This window comes from Pseudophryne corroboree, chromosome 4 (genome assembly GCF_028390025.1).
Source record: "Pseudophryne corroboree isolate aPseCor3 chromosome 4, aPseCor3.hap2, whole genome shotgun sequence".
Lineage (NCBI taxonomy): Eukaryota > Metazoa > Chordata > Amphibia > Anura > Myobatrachidae > Pseudophryne > Pseudophryne corroboree.
The window spans coordinates 102,583,724-102,597,078 of NC_086447.1; the positions used below are offsets into that span (position 1 = coordinate 102,583,724).

The following is a 13,355-nucleotide window of genomic DNA, read 5'->3' on the forward strand; positions in this document are numbered from 1 at the left end:
CAATACATCTACCCAGTGGGCTGTCACAGTCATATAGTCCTGAGTCTGCCCTGCTCCACTTGTCCACATGTCTGTGGTTAAGTGGACATTGGGTACAACTGCATTTTTTAGGACACTGGTGACTCTTTTTCTGACGTCTATGTACATTCTCGGTATCGCCTGCCTAGAGAAATGGAACCTAGATGGTATTTGGTACCGGGGACACAGTACCTCAAACAATTCTCTAATTCTCTGTGAATTAACGGTGGATACCGGACACACGTTTAACACCACCGCAGCTGCCAAGACCCAAGTTATCCGCTTTGCAGCAGGAGGACTGCTGTGATATTTCATCTTCCTCGCAAAGGACTGTTGGACAGTCAATTGCTTACTGGAAGTAGTACAAGTGGTCTTCCGACTTCCCCTCTGGTATGACGATCGACTCCCAGCAGCAACAACAGCAGCGCCAGCAGCAGTAGGCGTTACACTCAAGGATGCATCAGAGGAATCCCAGTCAGGAGAGGACTCGTCAGACTTGCCAGTGACATGGCCTGCAGGACTATTGTTTTTCATGTCTAATGAGAAAATTGACACTGAGGGAGTTTATGGTGTGGTTTGCAGGAGCTTGGTTACAAGAGGAAGGGATTTAGTTGTCAGTGGACTGCTTCCGCTGTCAACCAAAGTTTTTGAACTTGTCAAAGACTTCTGATGAATGCGCTCCAGGTGACGTATAAGGGAGGATGTTCCTAGGTGGTTAACATCCTTACCCCTACTTATTACAGCTTGACAAAGGCAACACACGGCTTGACACCTGTTGTCCGCATTTCTGTTAAAATAATTCCACACCGAAGAGGTGATTTTTTTTGTAATTTGACCAGGCATGTCAATGGCCATATTCATCCCACGGACAACAGGTGTCTCCCCGGGTGCCTGACTTAAACCACCTCACCATCAGAATACTCCAAGGCAATTTCCTCCTCAGCGCCAGCAACACCCATATCCTCATCGTGGTGTACTTCAACAGTGACATCTTCAATTTGACTATCAGGAACTGGACTGCGGGTGCTCCTTCCAGCACTTGCAGGGAGCGCGCAAATGGTGGAAGGCGCCACCTTTTCCCTGTCCAGTGTTGGGAAGGTCAGGCATCGTAACCGACACAATTGGACTCTCCTTGGGGATTTGTGATTTAGAAGAACGCACAGTTCTTTGCTGTGCTTTTGCCAGCTTAAGTCTTTTCATTTTTCTAGCGGAAGGATGAGTGCTTCCATCCTCATGTGAAGCTGAACCACTAGCCATGAACATAGGACAGGGCCTCAGCCGTTCCTTGCCACTCCGTGTCGTAAATGGCACATTGGCAAGTTACGCTTCTCATCAGACGCTTTTAATTTTGATTTGTGGGTCATTTTACTGAACTTTTGTTTTTTGGATTTTACATGCTCTCTACTATGACATTGGGCATCGGCCTTGGCAGACGACGTTGATGGCATTTCATCCTCGCGGCCATGACTAGTGGCAGCAGCTTCAGCACGAGGTGGAAGTGGATCTTGATCTTTCCCTATTTTACCCTCCACATTTTTGTTCTCCATTTTTTAATGTGTGGGATTATATGCCAGTGATATATTAATAGCAATGGCCTACTGTACTGTACTGTACTATATATGTATACTGTTGGTCACCAAAATGCTGCACTGTAATACTAGAAGCTATAGAAAAGTATATATATTATTGTATATATCAGTACAGAGCGGTGTAACTGTGACACGTGTCCTGACAAGCAGTATAGAAGCTATAGAATAGTATATATATTATTATTGTATATATATATCCGTACAGAGCGGTGTAACTGTGAAACGTGTCCTGACAAGTAGTATAGAAGCTATAGAATAGTATATATATATTACTGTATATATATATATATATATATATCAGTACAGAGCGGTGTAACTGTGAAACATGTGTCCTGACAAGCAGTATAGAAGCTGCTATAGAATAGTATATATATTACTGTATATATATATCAGTACAGAGCGGTGTAACTGTGACACGTGTCCTGACAAGCAGTATAGAAGCTATAGAATAGTATATATATTACTGTATATATATATCAGTACAGAGCGGTGTAACTGGGAAACATGTGTCCTGACAAGCACTATAGAAGCTATAGAATAGTATATATATTACTGTATATATATATATCTATCAGTACAGACCGGTGTAACTGTGAAACATGTGTCCTGACAAGCAGTATAGAAGCTATAGAATAGTATATATATTACTGTATATATATATCAGTACAGAGCGGTGTAACTGGGAAACATGTGTCCTGACAAGCACTATAGAAGCTATAGAATAGTATATATATTACTGTATATATATATATATATATCTATCTATCAGTACAGACCGGTGTAACTGTGAAACATGTGTCCTGACAAGCAGTATAGAAGCTATAGAATAGTTTATATATTACTGTATATATATATCAGTACAGAGCGGTGTAACTGTGAAACGTTTCGTGACAAGCAGTATTGAAGCTATAGAATAGTATATATATTACTGTATTATATATATCAGTACAGAGCAGTGTAACTGTGAAACATGTGTCTTGATAAGCAGTATAGAAGCTATAGAATAGTATACATATTACTGTATATATATATATATATATATATATCAGTACAGAGCAGTGTAACTGTGACACATGTGTCCTGACAAGCAGTATAGAAGCTATAGAATAGTATATACACTGCTCAAAAAAATAAAGGTCACATGCACATTTGTGGCTTGCTGGAGGTCATTTTGCAGGGCTCTGGCAGTGCTCCTCCTGTTCCTCCTTGCACAAAGGCGGAGGTAGCGGTCCTGCTGCTGGGTTGTTGCCCTCCTACGGCCTCCTCCACATCTCCTGATGTACTGGCCTGTCTCCTGGTAGCGCCTCCATGCTCTGGACACTACGCTGACAGACACAGCAAACCTTCTTGCCACAGCTCACATTGATGTGCCATCCTGGATGAGCTGCACTACCTGAGCCACTTGTGTGGGTTGTAGGGAGGTCATACAGGCACGTGGAGGCCACACACACTACTGTGCCTCATTTTTACTTTTTTAAGGACATTACATCAAAGTTGGATCAGCCTGTAGTGTGTTTTTCCACTTTAATTTTGAGGGTGACTCCAAATCCAGACCTCCATGGGTTAATAAATTTGATTTCCATTGATCATTTTTGTGTGATTTTGTTGTCAGCACATTCAACTATGTAAAGAACAAAGTATTTAATAAGAATATTTCATTCATTCAGATCTAGGATGTGTTATTTTAGTGTTCCCTTTATTTTTTTGAGCAGTGTATATTACTGTATATATCAGTGACGTGCGGTGAGGTCTTTGGCTGGGGAGGCACATATATATCTCCATCTGCCCCCTCTCTCACTTGAGATGTGTGTGCAGGCCAGAGTGTAGGCGCCGCTCAGGGCCGGTGCAAGGGTGTTCGGCGCCCTCCCTCCCTTAACTCATAAAGGGACAGCGTGCATCACAAAAGAGGGGTGTGGTCTCCCAAGGAAGGGGCGTGGACATAATAGCACCTGAGAACAGTACCTCCAATTCAAATTACGCCACACTGTAGCGCAATTTTATTCACATTACACTGTATGCAGGCAGGGACGCTGAGGGGGAGATACAGGGAGGGTGAGGGCAGGAAAGCTGACGGGGAGGGTGAGGGCAGGGACGCTGAGGGGGAGATACAGGGAGGGTGAGGGCAGGAAAGCTGACGGGGAGGGAGAGAGCAGGGACGCTGAGGGGGAGATACAGGGAGGGTGAGGGCAGGGACGCTGAGGGGGAGATACAGGGAGGGTGAGGGCAGGGACGCTGAGGGGGAGATACAGGGAGGGTGAGGGCAGGAAAGCTGACGGGGAGGGTGAGGGCAGGGACGCTGAGGGGGAGATACAGGGAGGGTGAGGGCAGGAAAGCTGACGGGGAGGGAGAGAGCAGGGACGCTGAGGGGGAGATACAGGGAGGGTGAGGGCAGGGACGCTGAGGGGGAGATACAGGGAGGGTGAGGGCAGGGACGCTGAGGGGGAGATACAGGGAGGGTGAGGGCAGGGACGCTGAGGGGGAGATACAGGGAGAGTGAGGGCAGGGACGCTGAGGGAGAGATACAGGGAGGGTGAGGGCAGGAATGCTGACGGCGAGGGTGAGGGCAGGGACGCTGAGGGAGATACAGGGAGGGTGAGGGCAGGAAAGCTGACGGGGAGCGTGAGGGCAGGGACACTGAGGGGGAGATACAGGGAGGGTGAGGGCAGGGACGCTGAGGGGGAGATACAGGTAGGGTGAGGGCAGGGACGCTGAGGGGGAGATACAGGGAGGGTGAGGGCAGGAATGCTAACGGGGAGGGTGAGGGCAGGGACTCTGAGGGGGAGATACAGGGAGGGTGAGGGCAGGAATGATGACGGGGTGGGTGAGGGTAGGGACGCTCATGGGGTATTATAGGGAGAGTGAGTGCATGGACGCTGACAGGGAGTTAGAGGAAGGGTGAGGGTAGGGACGCTGACAGGGAGTTAGAGGGATCATGAGGGGCGAGTTACAGGGAGGGTAAGGGTAGTAGAACTGAAGAGGGAGTTACAGGGAGGGTAAGGGCAGTAGAACTGAAGAGGGAGTTACAGGGAGGGTGAGGAAAGGGGCCTAAAAAATAGATTAGAATAAACAAATGCTTTAAATCCCCCCAACCGTCACTTACCAGATATGTGCAGCGCCTCCTCACTTCTTCCGGAAGAGGCAGTAGTCTGTCACACGTGGGTCTCTATCAGTGATTGTGCAGGATAGGACTCGGAGCTGATAGTGTGGTTTCCGCTCACCACCGGCAAAGCTCTTGACTGTGGGCTGGGTCTGGATCCCATCTTTATGTGCCTGGGGGGGGGACATGGCACACACTTTAATTAGAGGGGGGGACACTGCACACACTTTAGATAGGAGGAGGAGGGGGGGGACATGGCACACACTTTAGTTAGTAGGGGGAGGGGGGGGACACGGCACACACTTTATTTAGAGGGGGGACACGGCACACACTTTAGTTAGAAGGGGGACCCCTAACTAAAGTGTGTGCCGTGTCCCCCCCTCCTAACTAAAGTGTGTGTCGTGTTCCCCCCTCCCCCTCCTAACTAAAGTATGTGTCGTGTCCCCCCCTCTAACTAAAGCGGCACACACTTTAGTTAGAGGGGGGGACACGGCACACACTTTAGTTAGGAGGGGGGGACATGGCACACATTTTAGTTAGGAGGGGGAGGGGGGGACATGGCACACACTTTAATTAGGGGGGGACATGGCACACACTTTAGTTAGGAGGGGGGGGGGACATGGCACACACTTTAGTTAGGAGGGGGGGACATGGCACACACTTTAGTCAGGAGGGGGGAACATGGGACACACTTTAGTTAGGAGGGGGGGACATGGCACACACTTTAGTTAGGAGGAGGGGGGGGACATGGAACACACTTTAGTTAGGAGGAGGGAGGGACATGGAACACACTTTAGTTAGTAGGGGGAGGAGGGACACAGTAGACAGATCTGCCATTCCGCTCTCACCCTATACCGCTGCTGGTGCGCCCCATGTCTTCCGCTCTCCCCCCTCCTCCATGTACTGCTGCTGCTGCTCTGTGTCTTCCGCTCTGCCTGTGTGTGACAGGCGCCGGTCCGGAAGCGGCAGCAAGGACAGCTGTGCCGTGAGTAAGGAGGCAGGGAGGGGGGAGACACTCTAAAGTCCGGTGTCCGGGCGCCGCCGCAGCAGTACCTGTCGGGTCCCGTCGCTTCTCCTGGCCGCGTCTATGTGATTGGACCAGCGGATCCAGCACTGGATCCGCTGTCCAATCACTGGTGCCTCGCTAGCAGGGGCGTGCTTTCCCTGCCAGCGAGGCACTTGTATATGTGCCGCATTCCCCTTCTTTTGTAATGGGCTTTTACAGCCCAGCGCATGGCCCCGCCCCCCGCTTTGTCCCCGTTTCCACTGGCTACGGGAGGCACTAGCTATTAGTGCCTCCCAAACTAATTACATGGCCTACAATGATTATAATAATAGAAAGTGGATACATATGACACAGAATATGTGTCATATGTATCTGCTTTATATTATTTGAATCATTAATGGCAGGGGAGGCACTGCCTCCCCTGCCTCCCCTGACTGCACGTCCCTGGTATATATATATATCAGTACAGAGTGGTGTAACTGTGAAACATGTGTCCTGACAAGCAGTACAGAAGCTATAGAATAGTATATAAATTACTGTATATATATATCAGTACAGAGCGGTGTAACTGTGACACATGTCCTGACAAGCAGTATAGAAGCTATAGAATAGTATATATATTATTACTGTATATATATATATCAGTACAGAGCGGTGTAACTGTGAAACATGTGTCCTGACAAGCAGTATAGAAGCTATAGAATAGTATATATATTATTACTGTATATATATATATCAGTACAGAGCGGTGTAACTGTGAAACATGTGTCCTGACAAGCAGTATAGAAGCTATAGAATAGTATATATATTATTACTGTATATATATATATCAGTACAGAGCGGTGTAACTGTGAAACATGTGTCCTGACAAGCAGTATAGAAGCTATAGAATAGTATATAAATTACTGTATATATATATCAGTACAGAGCGGTGTAACTGTGAAACATGTGTCCTGACAAGCAGTACAGAAGCTATAGAATAGTATATATATTATTACTGTATATATATATATATATATATATATATATATATATATCAGTACAGAGCGGTGTAACTGTGAAACATGTGTCCTGACAAGCAGTATAGAAGCTATAGAATAGTATATATATTATTACTGTATATATATATATATATATATATATCAGTACAGAGCGGTGTAACTGTGAAACATGTGTCCTGACAAGCAGTATAGAAGCTATAGAATAGTATATATATTATTACTGTATATATATATATATATATATATCAGTACAGAGCAGTGTAACTGTGAAACATGTGTCCTGACAAGCAGTATAGAAGCTATAGAATAGTATATATATTATTACTGTATGTATATATATATATATATATATATATATATCAGTACAGAGCAGTGTAACTGTGAAAGCAGTATAGAAGCTAGGTAAGGGAAGAGTCGCACAGACACCTATTTACGTTTAATGTTTTTGTGTGTAATATATGTCCTTTCCCTTATATTCAATAGTATAGGTATATACCTTTTATCTATTGGGAGGTGCTCCAAGGAATAGCGTAAGTATAGAAACTCAAAGGAAGAAAGAATTCCCTGTAGTGGGCACACTCGGACTAGTATACTTTCTTAAAGTCAAATATCTATTATGATAGATGACCACAGATTCTAAAATATAACTTTTAATATAATTTCTAAAACATGAGCGAAATATAGTGCATGTGAATTGTGAATAATTGTGAAAAAAATAAATAAAGTGAATTAAAAGGCTTAGCCACTGTAATTGTGTATTTCTTCACTGTCTCCAATATTTTAAACAGTGTTTCAGTATTGGTAACAATTTTAGTTGCCAGGTGTCTTGCAATGATACATTTGTATCTGGGAGTGAGCAGCTACTACATGTAATTTAATAGTACCACCACTATTGTAATTTTAACTCCGTGTTTCCAGTGTGCGCATCACTGACTAAAATACACTGTATTATTTTATTATTAATGGTGGGCCATGATATAAAGTGGCTACTCTGAATAATATATTATAAGCAGTATAGAAGCTATAGAACAGTATATATATTACTGTATATATATATATATATCTCAGTACAGAGCGGTGTAACTGTGACATGTGTATAGAAGCTATATAGCTATATATATACAAGCAGTATAGAAGCTATAGAATAGTATATATATTACTGTATATATATATATATATATATATATATCTATCAGTACAGAGCGGTGTAACTGTGAAACATGTGTCCTGACAAGCAGTACAGAAGCTATAGAATAGTATATAAATTACTGTATATATATATCAGTACAGAGCGGTGTAACTGTGAAACGTGTCCTGACAAGCAGTATAGAAGCTATAGAATAGTATATATATTAAACTGTATATATATATCAGTACAGAGCGGTGTAACTGTGAAACATGTGTCCTGACAAGCAGTATAGAAACTATGGAATAGTATATATATTATTACTGTATATATATATATATATATATATATATATATATATATGTACTTTTCCAAAGGCACAGCACTCCGGACGGCTTATAAATAACGACAGACAGCAGTATACAGCAACGTTTCAATGTTATTCACATTGTCCTCAGGCTTACAAACAGTGTGAGACATACTTACATAAATAGAGACCTCACCAGGTGTGAAACGCCGTCTTCCCGGAAACGGGACAATCCCCCGCCCGGCGGCGTGTCCGTCAATGATGACGTCATCCATGTGCTCCCCAGTCACCATAGCAACCATAAACAATGTCACTGGATGCACAACAAAATAAACTATACATGCAGCATTGACCATTATGCCCACTAATCTGTTAATGTATATACCGCAAGCTCCTACTCCCACAGAGATTTAACTAGAACCATGTTTAGACAATAACATTTTATCTAAAATAACTCAAACTAAGATTTTCATTTAAACCTCGCGGTGACACAGTATCTAAGCGTTGTATCCACTGCGCCTCTCTTTGCAACAATTTTAACCCCCGATTACCACCTCTTAATGATGGCGCAATGTGATCGATCATTCTGTATCTCACCGATGTCAGCGAGTGGCGAGCCACACAAAAGTGGCGTGCAACTGGCTGATCACTTTTACCAGTCTGAATCGCTGCCTTGATGGCCGACCTGTGGGCTGTCATACGTTCCTTGAAAGATCTCTCTGTCTTCCCGATGTATGACAGCCCACAGGGGCAAATCAATTGATATACTACAAAACGCGACCCACATGTGAGTCGGTGTAGAATTTGATACGTTTTCCCAGTATGGGGATGTTGAAATTTGTCTCCCGATATTAAAAACTGGCAAGTGGTACATGTACATCTATAGCACCCTAATCTCATGCCGTGGAATACTGATTGTGGCTTGAGATCAAATATGTCTGTTCTGACTAGTATATCCCGCATATTTCTGGTTCTTTTATAACTGGACATTATTCTAGTGTCGGTCAATTTTAGATCAGGATCTGATTGTATGAGATCCCAATGTTTTTTAACTGAACCATTGATCGAGCTACTAACAGAATTGAATTCTTGTACCCATGGGATACATGGTTTTTGTGACCGATTTTTTTGTGGATAAAGTAATTGTTGTCTATCTAAAGCCAAAGCTTTAATTTTCGCTTTCTCTAACAGAGCAGGGTGGTATCCTCTCACCAAAATTTTTTTTGCCATATCATCTATTTGTTCTATTACTAGCTTAGGGTCTGATGTAATACGCTTGGCCCTTAAAAATTGGGATTAAGGGAGACCCCGCTTAAGAGGTAGTGGGTGACAACTTTTAAAGTGTAGTAAGTTATTTCTATCTGTAACTTTTGAAAATAATGATGTGACTATTCTCCCCCCAGAGATAGTCAATTGCACATCTAGAAACTGGACCGTTTCCGCTGCCGTCAGTTTGATAGGGTGTTCCCTATTATTATGTGCCTCTATGATGGAAACAAAAGACTCTTCCGAACCCTGCCAAATCACTAGCAGATCGTCTATATATCTGCAGAAAAAAATTATATTACGTGAAATCTCTGTGTCGGCAAAAAACAATTCCTCCTCAACTCCAAACATGTAAATGTTTGAGTACGATGGGGCTACACTGGACCCCATCGCACACCCCTGGCGCTGCAAGTAAAATCTGCCATCATATAGAAAATAATTTTTACACAGTGTCATTTCTAATAATTTTAGACATAACGAAATGTCAGGTCCATCATAATCACTTTGTGCATTTAAGAACCTATCCACTGCTGCCAGACCTCCCTCATGGGGTATAGACGTATATAAGCTCTGCACATCTATTGTACAGAGCAATGTATTGGTCGGCAGAGAGGATAAGTTTTCAATGCGTCTCAATAATGTACTGGTATCTAATAGATACCTAGGCATGCGTTGTATGTAAGGCTGAAATATCTCATCCAAAAAGATTGCTACCGGCTGGAATAACGAGCCTCTCGCCGATATAATTGGGCGGCCGGGAGGCTTATCAAGCCTCTTATGAATTTTTGATGTTGTATATAAAATGGGGACTAGTGGATGAGCTGGAATTAGCGCATTTCTAATCTCCTCTGAAATAAGATTCGTCTGTACAGCTACATCTAAACAATCTATGAGTTCCTTTGTAAATCGCATCGTAGGGTCACCCATTAGCTGACAGTACGTACAACCATCGCCTAATTGGGACTCAATCTCATCTTTATAGTCTTTGAGATTTTGCACTACCAGGGCTCCCCCTTTATCTGCTGGTGGAAATATTAAGACGGCGTTTCACACCTGGTGAGGTCTCTATTTATGTAAGTATGTCTCACACTGTTTGTAAGCCTGAGGACAATGTGAATAACATTGAAACGTTGCTGTATACTGCTGTCTGTCGTTATTTATAAGCCGTCTGGAGTGCTGTGCCTTTGGAAAAGTGTATCACGTATATAGCACGGGCACCCGACGCTACATTCATTACAGTTGATGGGAGAGCCGGTACATGTGTTGTATATATATATATATATATATATATATATATATATATATATATCAGTACAGAGCGGTGTAACTGTGAAACATGTGTCCTGACAAGCAGTATAGAAGCTATAGAATAGTATATATATTATTACTGTATATATATATCAGTACAGAGCGGTGTAACTGTGAAACATGTGTCCTGACAAGCAGTATAGAAGCTATAGAATAGTATATATATTATTACTGTATATATATATATATATATATATCTATCAGTACAGAGCGGTGTAACTGTGAAACATGTGTCCTGACAAGCAGTATAGAAACTATAGAATAGTATATATATTATTACTGTATATATACATATCAGTACAGAGCAGTGTAATTGTGAAACATGTGTCCTGACAAGCAGTATAGAAGCTATAGAATAGTATATATATTACTGTATATATATATCAGTACAGAGCGGTGTAACTGTGAAACATGTGTCCTGACAAGCAGTATAGAAGCTATAGAAAAGTATATATAATATTACTGTATATCAGTACAGAGCGGTGTAACTGTGAAACATGTGTCCTGACAAGCAGTATAGAAGCTATAGAATAGTATATATATTACTGTATATATATATATATCAGTACAGAGCGGTGTAACTGTGAAACATGTGTCCTGACAAGCAGTATAGAAGCTATAGAATAGTATATATATTATTACTGTATATATATATATATATATATATATATATATTAGTACAGAGCGGTGTAACTTTGAAACATGTGTCCTGACAAGCAGTATAGAAGCTATAGAATAGTATATATATTATTACTGTATATATATATATATCAGTACAGAGCAGTGTAACTGTGAAACATGTGTCCTGACAAGCAGTATAGAAGCTATAGAATAGTATATATATTACTGTATATATATATCAGTACAGAGCGGTGCAACTGTGACACATGTGTCCTGACAAGCAGTATAGAAGCTATAGAATAGTATATATATTACTGTATATATATCTATCTATCTATCTATCTATCTATCTATCTATCTATCTATCTATCAGTACAGAGTTGTGTAACTGTGACACGTGTCCTGACAAGCAGTATAGAAGCCATAGAATAGTATATATATTACATTTACTGTATATATGTATCAGTACAGAGCGGTGTAACTGTGACACATGTGTCTTGACAAGCAGTATAGAAGCTATAGAAAAGTATATATTAGATACTGATGGTCCCCAGTCCCCACAATGCAGCACACTGAGCACAGAAATTTGCAGCACACTGAGCACAGATATGGAGCATACTTGCCGACTTTCTGGCTGCTCTCTCCGGGAGAGAGCAGCCAGGTCGGCTCAAGAGGGGGGCGGGCAGTGATGGGGCGTGCAGAGGGGGGCGGGCCAGAGGCGTGACAGGGCGTGGCGGAGGCGGGATGGGGGCGTGGTTGCGGGATCGCGTCACGTAAGCCATGCCCCCCGCGGTGTAATGCCGCTATTACCGGCATTATACAGCAGGGGTCGTGGCTATGATGATGCGATTCAACAAGAATCGCGTCATCGCCTGCCCGGACCGCCCACTTTACTCGCTAAGTGGGCGGCCGGGCAGTGGGGAACCCCTGAAATCGGGAGACTTGTCTGTTCTTCCGGGGGGCCGGGAGGGTCACCCGATTTTCGGGAGCCTCCCGGCCATTCCGGGAGAGTAGGCAAGTCTGATATGGAGCGGTTTCAGGCAGAGAACGTAGATATTTTGAGCACACTGAGCACAGATTATTTGCAGCACACTGAGCACAGATATTTTCAGCACACTGAGCACAGATTACGGAGCTTTTCAGGGGAGAGAACGCTGCCACGTCCTCTCCGTTCAATCTCCAATGCACGAGTGAAAATGGCGGCGACGCGCGGCTCCTTATATAGAATATGAATCTCGCGAGAATCCGACAGCGGGATGATGACGTTTGGGCACGTTCTGGTTAACCGAGCAAGGCGGGAAGATCCGAGGCTGCCTTGGAACCGTGTAAAATAAGTGAAGTTCGGGGGAGGGGGGGGGGGGGGTTTGGATCTCAACGAACCGAACCCGCTCATCTCTAGTTCTACTACTTTCGCTGGCTACTGTACATGTTGGTATTAATATTTGTGCATAGTGTTTTTACTATAGAATGTTAGTATAAGTTATCTGTGTGTATTCTTTATATATATATATATATATATATAATAAAAACAAAAAGAAAAGGGGAGCTCCATAGTGCATAAAAGTTTTGTTAAGACAACAGATAAAACTGAAACTCCGGTCAGATGGAACTCGTACCAGAGAAATCAACACTGCGTGCTGGTTACCACATGACATGAAATGTTACCATCCAGGCAATACTCGTCCCGCAGACCAGCATTTCTCAGGAGGCAGACCACGTGAATCGCGAGCCGCTGGATGACTTTTCAGCTGCACTCGGTCCCACCGTGTGCAGCGAGCGGCTGTGACCTGGGCAGTGCCGTTTCTTGCGGCGGGCGAGCCGTGCAACCGCACGAGGCGCCCGCCGCGGCACTTCTTGAGCACTTTGAATCCCCCCTCCTCTCTCCTCCCGAGTGCCCAGCTCGGGGGGCGGAGTTTTGCGGAATGACACGAGTGCGTCGTGACGTCACGACGCAATCGCGTCATTCCGCAAAACTCTGCCCCCCGATCTGGGCACTCGGGAGGAGGGAGAAGGGGG

At 43.7% G+C, this 13,355-nt stretch overlaps 1 long non-coding RNA gene across 1 annotated transcript in view; it reads right to left on the minus strand.

Moving 5' to 3' along the window:
• LOC134911143 (uncharacterized) overlaps window positions 1-5,714 on the minus strand; it is a 57,615-nt gene extending 51,901 nt beyond the window's left edge. The window contains exons 1-2 of the long non-coding RNA XR_010176349.1: window positions 5,553-5,714; window positions 4,708-4,877 (exon numbers count right to left, since the gene is read on the minus strand). This is a non-coding gene — a long non-coding RNA (uncharacterized LOC134911143). The remainder of the gene's footprint in view (window positions 1-4,707; window positions 4,878-5,552) is intronic.
• Between the last annotated feature and the right edge of the window lie 7,641 nt (window positions 5,715-13,355).